The sequence below is a fragment of the Uloborus diversus genome, chromosome 6 (genome assembly GCF_026930045.1).
Source record: "Uloborus diversus isolate 005 chromosome 6, Udiv.v.3.1, whole genome shotgun sequence".
NCBI lineage: Eukaryota > Metazoa > Arthropoda > Arachnida > Araneae > Uloboridae > Uloborus > Uloborus diversus.
In genome coordinates, this window is record NC_072736.1 from 89,536,811 (window position 1) to 89,550,751 (window position 13,941).

The following is a 13,941-nucleotide window of genomic DNA, read 5'->3' on the forward strand; positions in this document are numbered from 1 at the left end:
ATTATCGGTTTTAGAAGCAAAAATATTTTTCTGTAGACGCTGATTTAAACATTTTTCCACTAAAAAAAAAAATACTCTTGATAACATAACAAAATCAAAAAATCGTCTTGTACGTATATTCCAAAGAAAATTTTCTTCCTAAGAAAGACTTTCAAGAAGCCAATCTGCTGTTTAAATGGAATTCGTCTTAATTGAAGAAAATTGAAACCAAAGGATTTAGTTTTTCTGAAGAGCTTAACGCTTTTTTCGTTGTTTCTTTCCTTTAACTAGAGCCGTTTTAAATTTAAAAAAAATATATACGATAAAAAAGGGAGCTTGGTTCAAAATGCTCTGAAGAGATGCTTCGAATAAAAGTTTCAAATTATATTACTTCGCTGCAAGTTATTGCTAAAGGGAGGGGCAAACAGACAACGACAGATTGACTAGTTCTATCTCATATGCTTTATTTCTTTTTTTTCTTTCTTTTTTTTTTAATGATCAATGAATTACTTGTTTTTCTAATTTTCTTTTAGCGGCATTTTTACATGAGCGCAAGTAAACTTGTTTCATGAAAACATGCTTTGCTGCATTTTTTGAGACACGAATTTCTTATTTGTTTTCACTTGACCGTTAAATGACATCCATGTCCTTTGGTTTTGTTTTCTATACATATAATGAAGGCGTCAGTTATTTATAAAAGACCTTCTCAACTTTACAGAGTCTTTTTTACGTGAAAACAGTATCTAGCACACAACACCCAACCCCTAGCATTTATTTGAATTTTTATGTTTTAAAATCAAATTAAGGTTGCGATAAAAGTCAATAGCAGAAACGAGAAGTCCAACGAGTAGCGTTCAATTGCAATTCAAGACTGCGAATAACATAATTTAAAATCAAGATCTCAAAATTTAAATTTTTTTTAAACTTTTTACGCGAAAATGGGTATAAAAAAATCCAGATTCATATATCATCTGGGAAAAACTACCAACTACTTTAAAATAAATGAAAACTGTAACTTACTTCTATTTCAAACGAATTTTACCTATGGTTCTAACTTTAAAATATCTTAAAAAACCATTTGCTCTTTTGTGCAATATGTCAGGGCCCTTTGATTTTTTATTTATTTATTTTTTCCGCTGCCCCCAAAACAATGTTTGAAGAGAAAGTTTAATCAATTATTCATTTGAAAAGTTATTCAAAAAACAAAAAAAAGAAAAAAAAGAACGACTTTATAGTTTGGAAAGCAACGTCAAGCATTCTGGGGAATTGGGGATTCTCAGGACCGATTAAGGTATCGGGGGGTCCAAAGCTCAAAATTTTTTTGGGGCCCGCTGAATTCAAAGTTTACAATTTTTGACATAAGCAAAAACAATTTTCGTCATAGAGTAAAGTAATTTTATCTATTTGTTTGGTCCTTAAGTAGGGTGGCCCTAAGACCTCTACTATAGTTGGCCTCTTCAGTAATGAGGGTCTGATAATTATATTCCTTTTAAATTAGTAGTGTATGAGTTTGCAGTTCTCCAAAGCAAAAGAATGTTGCTAATATAAAATCGCAAATATTTTTTCTGCTAAAAATTCTTTTCCATCAGGAAATTTCTGTTTAGATTTACAGATTTTATTTTAAAGTAAAACTTAGTATAAGAGGTAGTAAAAGTAATATACTTTTTCCCGATTTTTGCGGGTTTCTGCGCAGTGCATGAAAGAATATGTCAAGAATTTTATTAGAAAAAAGGGAAACGAGAAGAAAGAGAAGGATACAATATATGCATGTTCACATGTCAATTTGCAAACTAAAACTTAGTGCAGCGCGTGCTAACTCTTTCAAGCCGTTCAAGTAAATTCTGATAAATAGCAGAGTAAATAATTTTTAGAAGAAAAAAAAAAGACAGATTCTCTTTCTCTTATTATCAACCCTAAATTAATCATAAGGCAGGTTTGGTGATATAATTCATTCATATGACAGTGAAAATTAAAAATAACATTAAAAGAAATTGAACCCTTTTTAAATTCTGGAAATGGACATTTTATGTGCCACCTTCTTCATATCATTTAAATTTTTTTACATCTCAGCAAATTCGAAATATGTACGATTGATTAATTAAAGACTCCAAAAACCGCAAAGATATTTGGGTTTTATGACCTCAATTAACAAGGAAAACATCGATGAATGTTCCCTATCATGCTCTATGTCATGAATTACTCCCTTTGTTCCCGAAACGAACTCCCCTCTCCCCGCTACGCGACCACGTGATCTCCATCCAAGTCCAGCGCATGCTCCATGTGTCCCCCACGATGAGAAATTCTACCCTGTCTCTCAGATCTAGTTGTCATCTGATCTTTCTTGGTCGTTTCCTCTGACTGAGCGCAAATCCAACTTCCACTGGATTCAAAGAATTTCTCTGTCTCCTCATGGCGGTTGAGTTCGCTGATTAGTACTTTCCTCTCTTTTTTTCCCCCTTGCCAGCGGCTGCTCTTCAGTTTTTCTTGCTTCCTTCGTTCGTTCGAGAATAAAAACGTAGAATTTCGCCTCGATGACGTTCCAAAGAAGATTCTGTTCGTGATTTCAAAGAAGCGAGTGTGTTCGCGCCGGGAGGAATGAGCGGTGTGGAAAAGGCGTGGAAAGTTTCGTGATTTTATGTATGGAGAGCTAGAAATGTTTTAAAAAATCGCAGACGATGCTTCTCAAAAGAGAATATGCTAAAACTAAATTTTCTTCGAGAGTATTCGATTTTGGAAAATCAGAAGAATTTAAATAATGATCTTGGTTTCGGTTGCTGTAAATAAAATTCGCAGATGATTTTTATCAAAAGCAAATATTCAAAAACTAAATTCTCCTAGAACATTTTGATTTTTTGAAAATTAGAAGAATATAGACAATTATCGTGCTTCCAGTTGCAGTAAGTAAATTTATTTTTTTGAATTGAAAACTGCGAGATAAACTATTTATGGATATAGACATTTCTTTCTGCTCCAAGAAATATCAAAGCTTCCATCTTATCGTGCTTCTAAAATATCCTAATGTAATATTATGTAAGCAGTTAAACAATTTGAAAACTGGATTACAGCTTAAAATCTAATTCGGAAATTCATAAATGCTATGTGCAACTGGAGTAAGTAAAAAGTGAATGTAAATGTGAATCTCAAAGGGAACTTTTTGACGCATGATTTTACAATGTAGTTGTATGATCGAATTCAGAAAAAAAAAAACATCAGCTTAAGCAAATTCTTTGTTTTATTCAACTTTGTAAGAAGCCAAAAATGAAAACAATTTTGCACTTTTACCATTCTTTCATACTAAAAACTTTCAGCTAAGCTGATATGAACTACGCAATTATCAAATGTAAAACTTGAGAGTAGTATTTGATCTTCTTCAAAGTACATTTTGTCACCATGTGCCAAAGTTAAAGCACTTTGTCGACTTTTCGTGAAAGCTGCAAAAATTACTATTAATTTGAAATATTTTATGGAAGAAAATTTCTTGTTCTGATGTTACCAGACCTAAAATAGTAAGTAAAACCTTTTTGCATTGCAAAGTTTTAGTTTTTCACCATTTGTACATTATAATACATTTTGTAATTTCTAGTTTACTTTTCTCGCATGCATTTGAATTGATCACGGAAATCATGAATTCTGTTAAAACGTATTTTGCAACTGTTACTAATAAAATAGGATACTTCTCATTCGAACCATCCAGAACGAAAAATACGGTTGTGTCGCAGAAACTTAAAAGTAATAAATGAAATAAAACTCTTGCTCACATATACGAGTATGCTATATATACACATACATATGTATCAGAGGTGCCCATCTCCCTTAGCACCCTCCTCCTCCCAGAATACAACCCCTTCCAAAATGAGATCAAAACTCTTCTCAAATAACCGCCCCTCCTCCGCCCCCATCTAAAAATTTTATTGTTGCAGTTCGGCGGCTGAGCCTTGGATCCTATTTGTGGGCACACCTGTTTTGTACAAATGTATCACACACATGTAAAATAATGTAATTATTTCTAATTTTTGTTTTACCTGAAAACTAGTGTAGCAGTAGACTATTCTTCGTTTATTTATGTCAGGATAGTTGAGATCTTAAAAAACAACCCTGTTGTAAAAATTTCCCCGCCAAGAAAACCTTTAACTTTTCCGCACAAAAAAGAAAACCTGCATCCTAAACCCAAAAACCCTCAGCCATAAAAAGTTATGATATCTAGTTTGCCCGTCAAGTATCTGCCAAACTATCATCCTCCCTCTTCTCCTTTTTCATCACAGCTACTTCCATTAGAACCTCCTCCCACCTTCAACTACTCAGAAATATGGATAGAGCTTCTAAATTGTTTATCTTGTTTGGCGGGAAGCTTTTTGCTCACCAAGCAACCACTTCACTTTGAAAAGCTTCCCGCCAAACAAGATAACCAATTTAAAAGCTCTATCCATATTTTTGAGGAGTTGAAGGTGGGAGGAGGTTCTAATGGAAGTAGCTGTGATGAAAAAGGAGAAGAGGGAGGATGATAGTTTGGCAGATACTTGGCGGGCAAACTAGATATCATAACTTTTTATGGCTGAGGGTTTTTGGGTTTAGGATGCAGGTTTTCTTTTTTGTGCGGAAAAGTTAAAGGTTTTCTTGGCGGGGAAATTTTTACAACAGGGTTGTTTTTTAAGAGATATCACATCTTTTTGCATTGATATGATTACTTTGTCTGCATTTTTTTTTTTTTTTTTTTAGAATTGAGAACTTCAAGTCAGAAAATTTTCAATTGAAACAACGCTGTTTTGTGTTTTTAAGGAACTATAATGGCTAGCCTAATTTTACGTCAAGTTATTTTCTGACTATTAAGATTCTATGTTCATTTTGCGAGAATTGGACGGTTTAAATTTTATTGCAATCATTGTATCCTCTCTGTTGCAAAGAAAACTTCTTGGATAATAAAATACTCTATTTTAAATTATATTGTTTTCGAGTATTTTACAACTTCGTAATAAATTCTACTAGTTTCTTTATTTGACAGATTATTCAACATTTTCATAAAGGTTTCTTTAAATGTTTTACAGCTTGAGGGCTATTTTAATCTAGCTTTTCACTTTCTTGTTCAATTACATTTTTTCTTAAATCGTGGATTATTTTACGTTTTATGGGATAATTTTAATTGTTTGGTGATTTATCTTTTTCTTGATAGAAGTCTTTGTCTTGTTTAATACCTAATTTTGTTTAAAAGTTCATTTAAAAAAAGAAATAACGCATGTTATCACCAAGCAAAAAAAAAAAAAAAAAAAAACTAAGCCAATAAATATTTTAAATTTGAATGTGTCAGAAGATCTATACAACTTTATTCGATGTCAAATCGCGGGTATCCCAAATCTGCCATAGCGAATGCGCATGTTGCGCGCGGACTAAACTCATTAAAAGTCCTGCTCAAATTAGTTGCAAAAATTTTTTCAACTAACAAATTACTGCAAAGCACGGATATCCACACACGTATTTCATATATTTTCAATTCATTATGTGTTGTTTGTGAAAAATTCATTAATTTAGAAAATAAGCAAACCAATAAAAAAGTGCTGTTTTTCGCTTTCAATTAAAAAGTTATATGTGCCGTACATTCATATGCGTACAGTTTCATATAATTTGTCACGTAAAATATTGTAATGGTTTAACCCCAGTTTCGCGCCGACATTTAAAATTTCTTCCCTCCATAAATATATAAAAACCGAAAAACAGGGGGAAGGAAATTTCGTATCGGCAAAACTTTGGGGTGGGGGTGGGGACAGCATTCTAATCTCATTCATTAATTTGTTTCTCTGCTTAAGTATAAACAAACAACATAGAATCTGAAAACAGAAAGCCCAATGAGCTAAGTCTGCGCGCATGCGCAAGTCGCTGTGGCAAATTTGTGATATCCGCGATTTAACGTCTAGTTGCAACTGTTGGATATGTTTTAGTCTTGATTGAATTTCATTTCCTGAGACAACTTTGGAATAACTGTTAGATCTGTTCTAACCTTGCAATTTTCAGTCCGAGATAAACAAACCCTATGAGCTGAGAGTAAGTACATAATGTTTAGGGAAAATTAGTGATTTTCAAACTTCAATTACTCCGGCCCATGATGTCTCTGGGGGTTGAATTTTTGTATATGTACTCAATGGCCCCCCAAGAATATGTATACCAAAAATCATTACCGTAGACCCCCGGAGGCCTGTGATAGAACCCCGGGAAGGTACAATTTGGGGGGTAAAAACGAGGGGGGAAGGGGAGGGGGGTCAATAGCACAAAAGGCACATCAGTAGAGCACAAGGAATGTGTGTGCGAAATTTCAGCTTGATTCCTTTTTTCGTCTGGGCTGTAGCCCTGTCAAAGAAAGCGAAAACGTTTTTGAACAGCGATTTTATAACTTTAATACCTCCTCCCCCTGATGGTCCAGGAGATTGTATTTTGGTTTACGGCGTCAGGGGCCACTAGAGATTGAGTGTACCAAAAATCAACTACGGGGGTCTTCATGGGGCTGAGATACAGAGGGGTGAAAAACCCGAAAAACCCCAACTTGGTCTGTCGTGTAATCTTGGTCTTGGTCGCTTTTATTTCCTTTCGTCTTTGGCGGTGGATTTGCTTCTGTTGGCTGCTGACATTTGGTTTCCTTGGCGGGGCGGGACGCTCCCGCGTCCCGTAATCTACAGTCATCGTACTTTAAACCTCATTGCAGTTCTGCTTTGTGTTTTAATTTAACGTATGAACAAGATCTATTTAAAGAACATAATCCATCTTGTAGTAAAATGTCGTTAATGTGTTAAAATTTGAAAAATATTCTAAAGTGTTCTTTTATTTCTTTCAAAAAAATGTTTCAATATAAAAGCTGATTTTTTTTTTTTTTTTTTTTTTTTGTAGTATGGAAATCAGTGGTGCCGAGTTTTAAAAATTATTAGAGGTTTTTAATCTTGGATTCTCATTTCCCAAGAAGAGGACGGGGGGGGGGGGGGGGGGGGTCGGAACAAAGATCGTTAAATTTCAAAAAGAATTGCAGAAACATAGTAGATGAAAAATATCGGCTGTTCATAAAAAAGATGCCAGTTTTTACAAAAAGCAATGTTTTGCTTATGAAATTGTACATGGAATCAAGAAGGGGGGGGGGGGGGGGTACGAGCCATTCTAGCGAAAAACGCGAATGCATACTTTTTGTTTTGCACATGAGGGCTCTGCATGTTATTCTATAAGTAAGGTTTAAAAAATGCAATACACTAGAAAAATTTTTGCCTAAAAAAATATTCATACTTTTGCGATTTTTTGGGCGCAATTTTTTTGCTAGTGAAATGTTTTGAAATAAAATATAGAGCTGTAACGTGATCGACAGAATGTGTTTCATCCCGAAGACTGAGTCAATATCACACACACACACACACACACACACAAATAATAGTAATCAAAAACATTAGACGAAGAAAAATACATTAGAAAAACAAACTATTGTATGTATTAAAAAAATTTTGAAAAAAAAAAATAGAACCCACTTCAAAATTGCTCTAAAAAGTGAAAAATAATTTTATTCTTTAAACACCATTGATAATACTTTTAACATAATTTTTGAAGTTGGCGCAAAAACAAAAAGTAAAATCCAGTGTAACGATGCTTTGTTCATATTTTTTCAGAAAATCATCCAAAGTTAGGAACGAAACATTTATATCGTTACTCAAATATGCTGTCACCAATGCATAATGTATGTGGTAGTGAAGAAACTAGGCCTGGTTAAATTTATAGTTGTAGTTGAGTTATGGCTGTGAATGATCTTATCTATCCTTTTTTCGCCAACTTCAAAAATTATGTTTAAAAGTATTACCGATGGTGTTTAAAGAATAAAATTTATTTTCACTTTTTAGAGCAATTTTGAAGTCGGTTCTATTTTTTTTTTTTTCAAAATTTTTTTGTTTCATTCTTTTTAGTGTAAATGTTAATATTTCAGTAAAAGTAAGAAGTTACCTAATAAGAAATTCGGCTCTATATCACTGTATTGCTTCAGAGAAGCATTTATTCAAAATTATCATTACAATTACTATTAATGTTACTGTTATATGGCATCAAACTTTTATAACAATGGGTTTCATATCATTTTAATTATTTTATACGGAAATTGCATGAAATTTATTGTTTTTTGCCCATAACTTTTTTTCTAAAGGACAAATATGGTCAAACAAAGTAATGGGACCTACGATGAGCCATCCCCTATCCATTGAAAAAAAGAATCATCAAAATCGGTTCACTAGGTGAGATGCTGTGAGTGGACAAAAAAAAAAACATACATACGGTATGAACTGATAACCGCCTCCTTTTCGAAGTCGGTTAAAAATAAAAAGGAAATTCAAAATAACACGTAATGTCTTGAATTCAATGGCTGTTGAGCCCTTAACTGTTAAATGTGGTAACCTTACCTGTTAATCCAAGAAAAATAACCAGAGAAACCTAAAAAAATGAAAATAAATGCAGTTTAAATAAAGACAAGCTAAAACTAGTATGTTGTGGCCATCACGAAACTTTCTCCTATATTTTTCTTTTTTTTTTTTTCTGATCCCTCCCCATGCTTGACGAGGAAGCAATATTCCCGACAAAAACAAAATTACACATGCAAAAACTTGACTACCATCCCAATGTCTGAATTATTGCAAAAGCAAAGCAAAGAGCGAAAATTGAAAGTTATTTTAAAAGCCTTGCTTGAAATAATTACAAATATTTTATTTGTTAACAAACATAAGATGGCAACAGTTAAAAATTTTAAATCATTGAGATAATATTTCCGATCATTTCCATTCAATTAAAATCACGAGAAATACGCAGACGACAATCTATTACGATTTATCTTTCTTATTGTTGCATTAATAAAGCTATTTTTATTCAAAAAAAAAAAAAAAAAAATCAACACCTCTTGGAGCGATTGGTGTCAAAATTGAACCAAAGCCTGTTTACATATGGATTCACATATATTCCAAATTTCAACCACAACGTAGCATTACTTCTTGAGATAGGGCACTCACAATGGAAAAAAAGAACGGGCGATTGCGCTACCCCCTTTTTACTTTCTTCTATATCTAATATATAGAAGAAAGTATTGGATTCGTGCAAATTTTCGAATTTCGAATTTTGACGGATTCGAACGTTTTGAGGTGTGCTGAGTCCATTTCGACCATTTTTGGAAAATGTCTGTCTGTCTGTATGTGTGCAGTGGCGGATCATGCGATTTTGGGGCCCCAGGCGCAACCTATCCGGAGGCCCCCTTTAATTGACACAACGAAAGTGATATGGTTTCCTATATTTACAATGCAAAAAATCATATTTTTTTTAATCAACAAGCTTTGGGGGGGGGGGGATTATTCTTATTTAAAAAGGAAAAACAACGATATTTCTGACAAAAAAAGTTTACTGCGAAAAATTTTGTCTTTGTTTTTTGGTAATTTAGGTAGTGCAGGGTGTGAGATCCGAACCCCAACTTCAGACCATCTAGCAAAATCGCAGCTTTCCCCTGTTTTTCAATGCGCAAACAGAGAGAAAAAAAATCTTAGGGACGGGAGGTTTTTTTCATTTGGCCCAGAAAAAAAGAGAGAGGAGAAAGAGAACCTTTAATTGGATAGGAAAAATAAGGAGAGAGGGGGGGTCCGGGGGAAAGTTCTCCCCCGGGAAAAATTTTAAACTCGTAGTTTTAAAAACGCAGTTTTAGACTTTCTTTGATGATGTTAGGGGGCACAAAGGTGCAGCTGCAGGCAGGTCCGGATCTGCACACCCGCAGACCCCGTAGTGCGGGGGTGCACCTGGTTTTTTTACGGCCCAAGAAATTGAAGAAAAAACTGAAAAAATCTAGCACTCTAAGACTTATTAACGTTACAAATATACACTGCTGGCCTCTGAGGCCCTACAAATTTTGTTGTAGGGGGTCCGAAATTTATAGATCCGGTCCTAGGTGCAGGGATCTCAGCGGAAAGTTGTTGAAATTGAAGTCCTAAAAACACGATTAGAGGTTATATTTATTGACGTTAGGGTAAGGGATGGAACTCAGGGACTGCCTTTAATCGATTTTTTTTTCAAAACAATAGATAGAGATCAATTCCTCCTCCCCCCTTCCCAATTTTCGAAACTGTATAGTTTCAAAAATACAACAGTAGACAAACTTTACGGGATATTTAAAATGTGATGAAAACCGTGAGAGATTTGCATTTGTTTCTTTCTTAAAAATTGTACAGTATAATGAAATCCATACTTAAAGGATAACTTAATAGGCTAGACCAGTTATAGTTTAGACACATTTTACATTTTGATTTTTGTTATATTTGTTATTTTATATTTTTCTTTACGAGGGTTACGTACCAAATCAAAATTTCATCGGACGCAAGCACTATTTTCTTATTAAATAATGATTTCAAACCTTTCTAGAGATAATGTATTCGCAACAATAATATCTCAAATTTCTTCTCGAAATTTATTAACTATACTCAACGTGAGTCAAGTAGATACACAAAAGAATAAACTGTTGCGCTGAAGTAATAAGCGAAATGAAGTTTTTAAGGGTTGTTTTGAAAGAAGATTTTCACAAAATATTTTGTTCGAGTGAGATGCTAAAAGTAAATTTGATTTAGTTAATGTAGATAAAGTATGGCTATCTTCTCCGAATTACGCTCTTTTAAATATTTCTAGAGTAATTTCATTCATTTGAGGGGTTTTTTTTTTTTGAGCAATCACGATTGCTTATTGTTCTCATTTGACTGTTTTTGGCGTTACGCTGATTTTATTTTCCCGCCAGTACTCTTTGCCAGCACCACCGTCGCGTCGACCGGCCTCACGATGCTGCTCCTCTTGCGAAAACCGTCTCCAGGTTGCGTCCATGTCCTACACACACACGCATACACACACACGCCTACACACTCATGCCTGCGCACAGATACAAACACACACTCCTACACACATACACACACTCATGCCTGCACACAAACACATATGTCTACATACACACATACGCACACTCATGCCTGCACACAGACACAAACACATATGTCTACATACACACACACGAACGCCTACACACACAGCACTGCAGACACAACACGCACACACATGCATACATACACACACACGCACCCACACACATGCGCCTACACAAACATACACGCTTGTGATTGCGAAAAACATAATTTGAATTCAAGATGCCAAAAAAATTTTTTTTTTTTTTGAGCAATCACGAATTGCTTATTGATTATTTACTTGAACAAAGTTGATGTTGCTCTGATTTCTCAGATTACCATGGCGATGGCTGTTTTTATTATTTATTCAGAGAGCAAAATTTTCGTAGTCATAGTTACAAATCGTCTGAGGCCAGGGGCTTCAAATAGGGAGGGGGTGAGAGGGGCGGTTGCATTCCCAAATTTTTCACTCAGAATAATAAAAAATGGTCAATTCATTTAAGATAACTTATAAAATCATTTGTCTGCATTTTCAGAACAGAAAAAACTGATTTAGAATAATTATTTTCCTTAACTAAAGAAGTCTCTTCATATGGGTTAAATATGTCAAAAATGCGTAGTCTATGTTATGATCGGGCATCTTGTATGAGATGCCGGTACAGTGTTGAGACTGCGCAATTTTTACGCGTAAACTAAATGTCATTTTACATAAATTTTAATGCTCATGTTATATTTTAATGTTTAGCTAGTAAGTATTCATTGACTCCTTGTACTAGAAACACATTTTAGTAACTCGATGTATTATATGCTTTCTTAGAAACTCTTTGTAAAGCTATGCTCTTTTTGAAAAACATCCTATATCAAAAAATACTTTCACGTCTACAAATATATCTTGATGCTCTTTACTTGACAATCTCTGAGTGACACACGATGGTATTCAAGAGTTAAATCTATAAAAGTCCCCTGGACGAATTACTGGAAAGCGACTTTTTCAATGATAGGAAATCTGATGTCATTTTGATAGGTATGACTTTGTTTGAATTTTCGTTTACTGTACTTATATTGTGGAGCGTTGTTTTGAACAATGCTACACTCTATCACAAAACTTTCAATCCGTTAATCATAATTCATGGATTGACAATTGAAACTTAGTAATTTTCGAACAAAATGATCAATTCAGTTTCTCAAGAAATTGAGACAGGATTTGATTAGATACATTTATCATTGGTCTTAAGTTCAATATTACGTAGATCGGTTACAGAAAACAAAAAAGAAAATATTACACTTATAAGTTAAATTTATAGCATGAGGGAAGAAGAACTGTTTTGTGAATTGTGCGACTATACTTTTTAATGACGCAAAATAAATACTAGCCCAATTTAAAAAGTTTTCTTGGTTATTTTACAGAGAGGAATCTGAAGGAAATGTGTTTTTTAACATAACTTTCTTGCTTCCATTGTTTTTTGACTGTTTCAATCAGGTCAGTCATTTGAAAGATGACTTTTGTGTCTCGCTCTCAACATCAAAATTGCCTTATTATTCCTAACATTAAAACCATTTTATTATCACTTCCTGTTAACCAATATGTATTTTATACCATACTGAGGAAAATCCTGTTCAAGAAAATCGACCCCCAAACGAAATGCTGAAAATACCGCCCCTGTCTGAGGCTTAGCTCAAGCAGACTTGGCATTTAAAAAAGGCTTTTTTTGCGTAAAATTAAGTTTTTCAGAACAAAAAACTTATCTAGATGAAATTAAACAGCAAAAATTCATCTAAATACAAAATTTAAAGATTATTAATTCCCATCTTTTGAGATTGATAAGAAATAAAAATACATAACGTTATACGTTGCAAATAATCTTTATTATAAGTGTACCTACTGGTCGATATGGGCTATTAATTCTTCATCTGTATTACCGCATCCGAATCACCATTTCTTTTTTGTGGATATGTCTTGTATTACCAGGAGGGTGTACAGAAATTTTGGGACCCATCACAAATAAAAATTTTACGGGCCCCCTCCATATTATTTACCCCTACTATTTGGGCCCCCATCAGGCTCGGACCCGGGTCAACAAGTGTCCCTTCTCCCCCCCCCCCGTGTACTCCGCTAATGTGTATTACCAATTCTAGAAAATCCAAAGTCATAATATGACGGGTGTAACGTTCTTGACCATTTCCATTATCTTCCATTTGTAGAAACAAGAAACCCTACGTGTGGGTACTTATCGCAATTCATGATTGTAAAAAGCGTAATTTGAATTCAAGAAGTCGAAATTCAAATGCGAATCCTGGATGCTCTTTTTTTTTGTGTGTGTGTGTGTGTATAGGGGGGGGGGTCATTTCTAAGCCTTTCTGGAAAAAGAAAATAACCATTAAAATTTGTGAGCCTAAGTATAATTCGGTTTCAACTAGATCTAAACGCAATGTATCAACTTCACCGGAACAACACCATTACGTTAACTCAGAAACGTGGGAAAAAAACATCAGCGAATATCAGAAACTTCTGTTAGGAAAAATCATGTCTTCTATTCAAAGAACACAAATCTTGGTTTAATATGATATAACTACTTAAACACCCTACGCGACAGTTGAAAACAAACTATAAAAATTTACTTTTGTGCGCAAGAAAGCATTTTTTTTTACGGAAATCTTGCAAACAAAAAAAGACAGCTGTGGAATAATCATAACTCGGCGGCAGGGCTGTGGAGTCGGAGTCGGGCTCATTTTAGGGTAAAGGAGTCGGAGTCGTTCGAAAACATGTCGACTCCGACTCCGGGTTTCATTTTTTTTCTTTAATTTTTCCTAACTCTCCTTGCATTTTTTGAAAAATTAACTACCAATTAATTTGATTACATGTATAAATACCTACTAATAAGAAAATAACTCATTGTGGCAACCAGTTGGCTTGATTGTTTATCGAATTTTCTGTAACAGCTACCTACGCCGTCTCCTTGCTTATTTTCTAACTTAATTTAACTGATAGCAAACAATTTTGTTGCCTAACATTTTCATAATAATTACTTTGAAAGAAAAATAA

At 34.1% G+C, this 13,941-nt stretch overlaps 1 protein-coding gene across 2 annotated transcripts in view; it reads left to right on the forward strand.

Annotated features, from left to right (window-relative positions):
- The first annotated feature begins 2,355 nt into the window (after window positions 1-2,355).
- LOC129224647 (chondroitin sulfate N-acetylgalactosaminyltransferase 1-like) overlaps window positions 2,356-13,941 on the forward strand; it is a 154,694-nt gene continuing 143,108 nt past the window's right edge. The window contains exon 1 of one of the 2 annotated variants that reach the window (XM_054859130.1): window positions 2,356-2,876. The gene's annotated coding sequence lies outside the window, so the exon portion shown is untranslated. Of the gene's footprint in view, window positions 2,877-3,199; window positions 3,486-13,941 lie in introns of those variants that run through there. The other variant, XM_054859129.1, reaches the window with a different exon arrangement.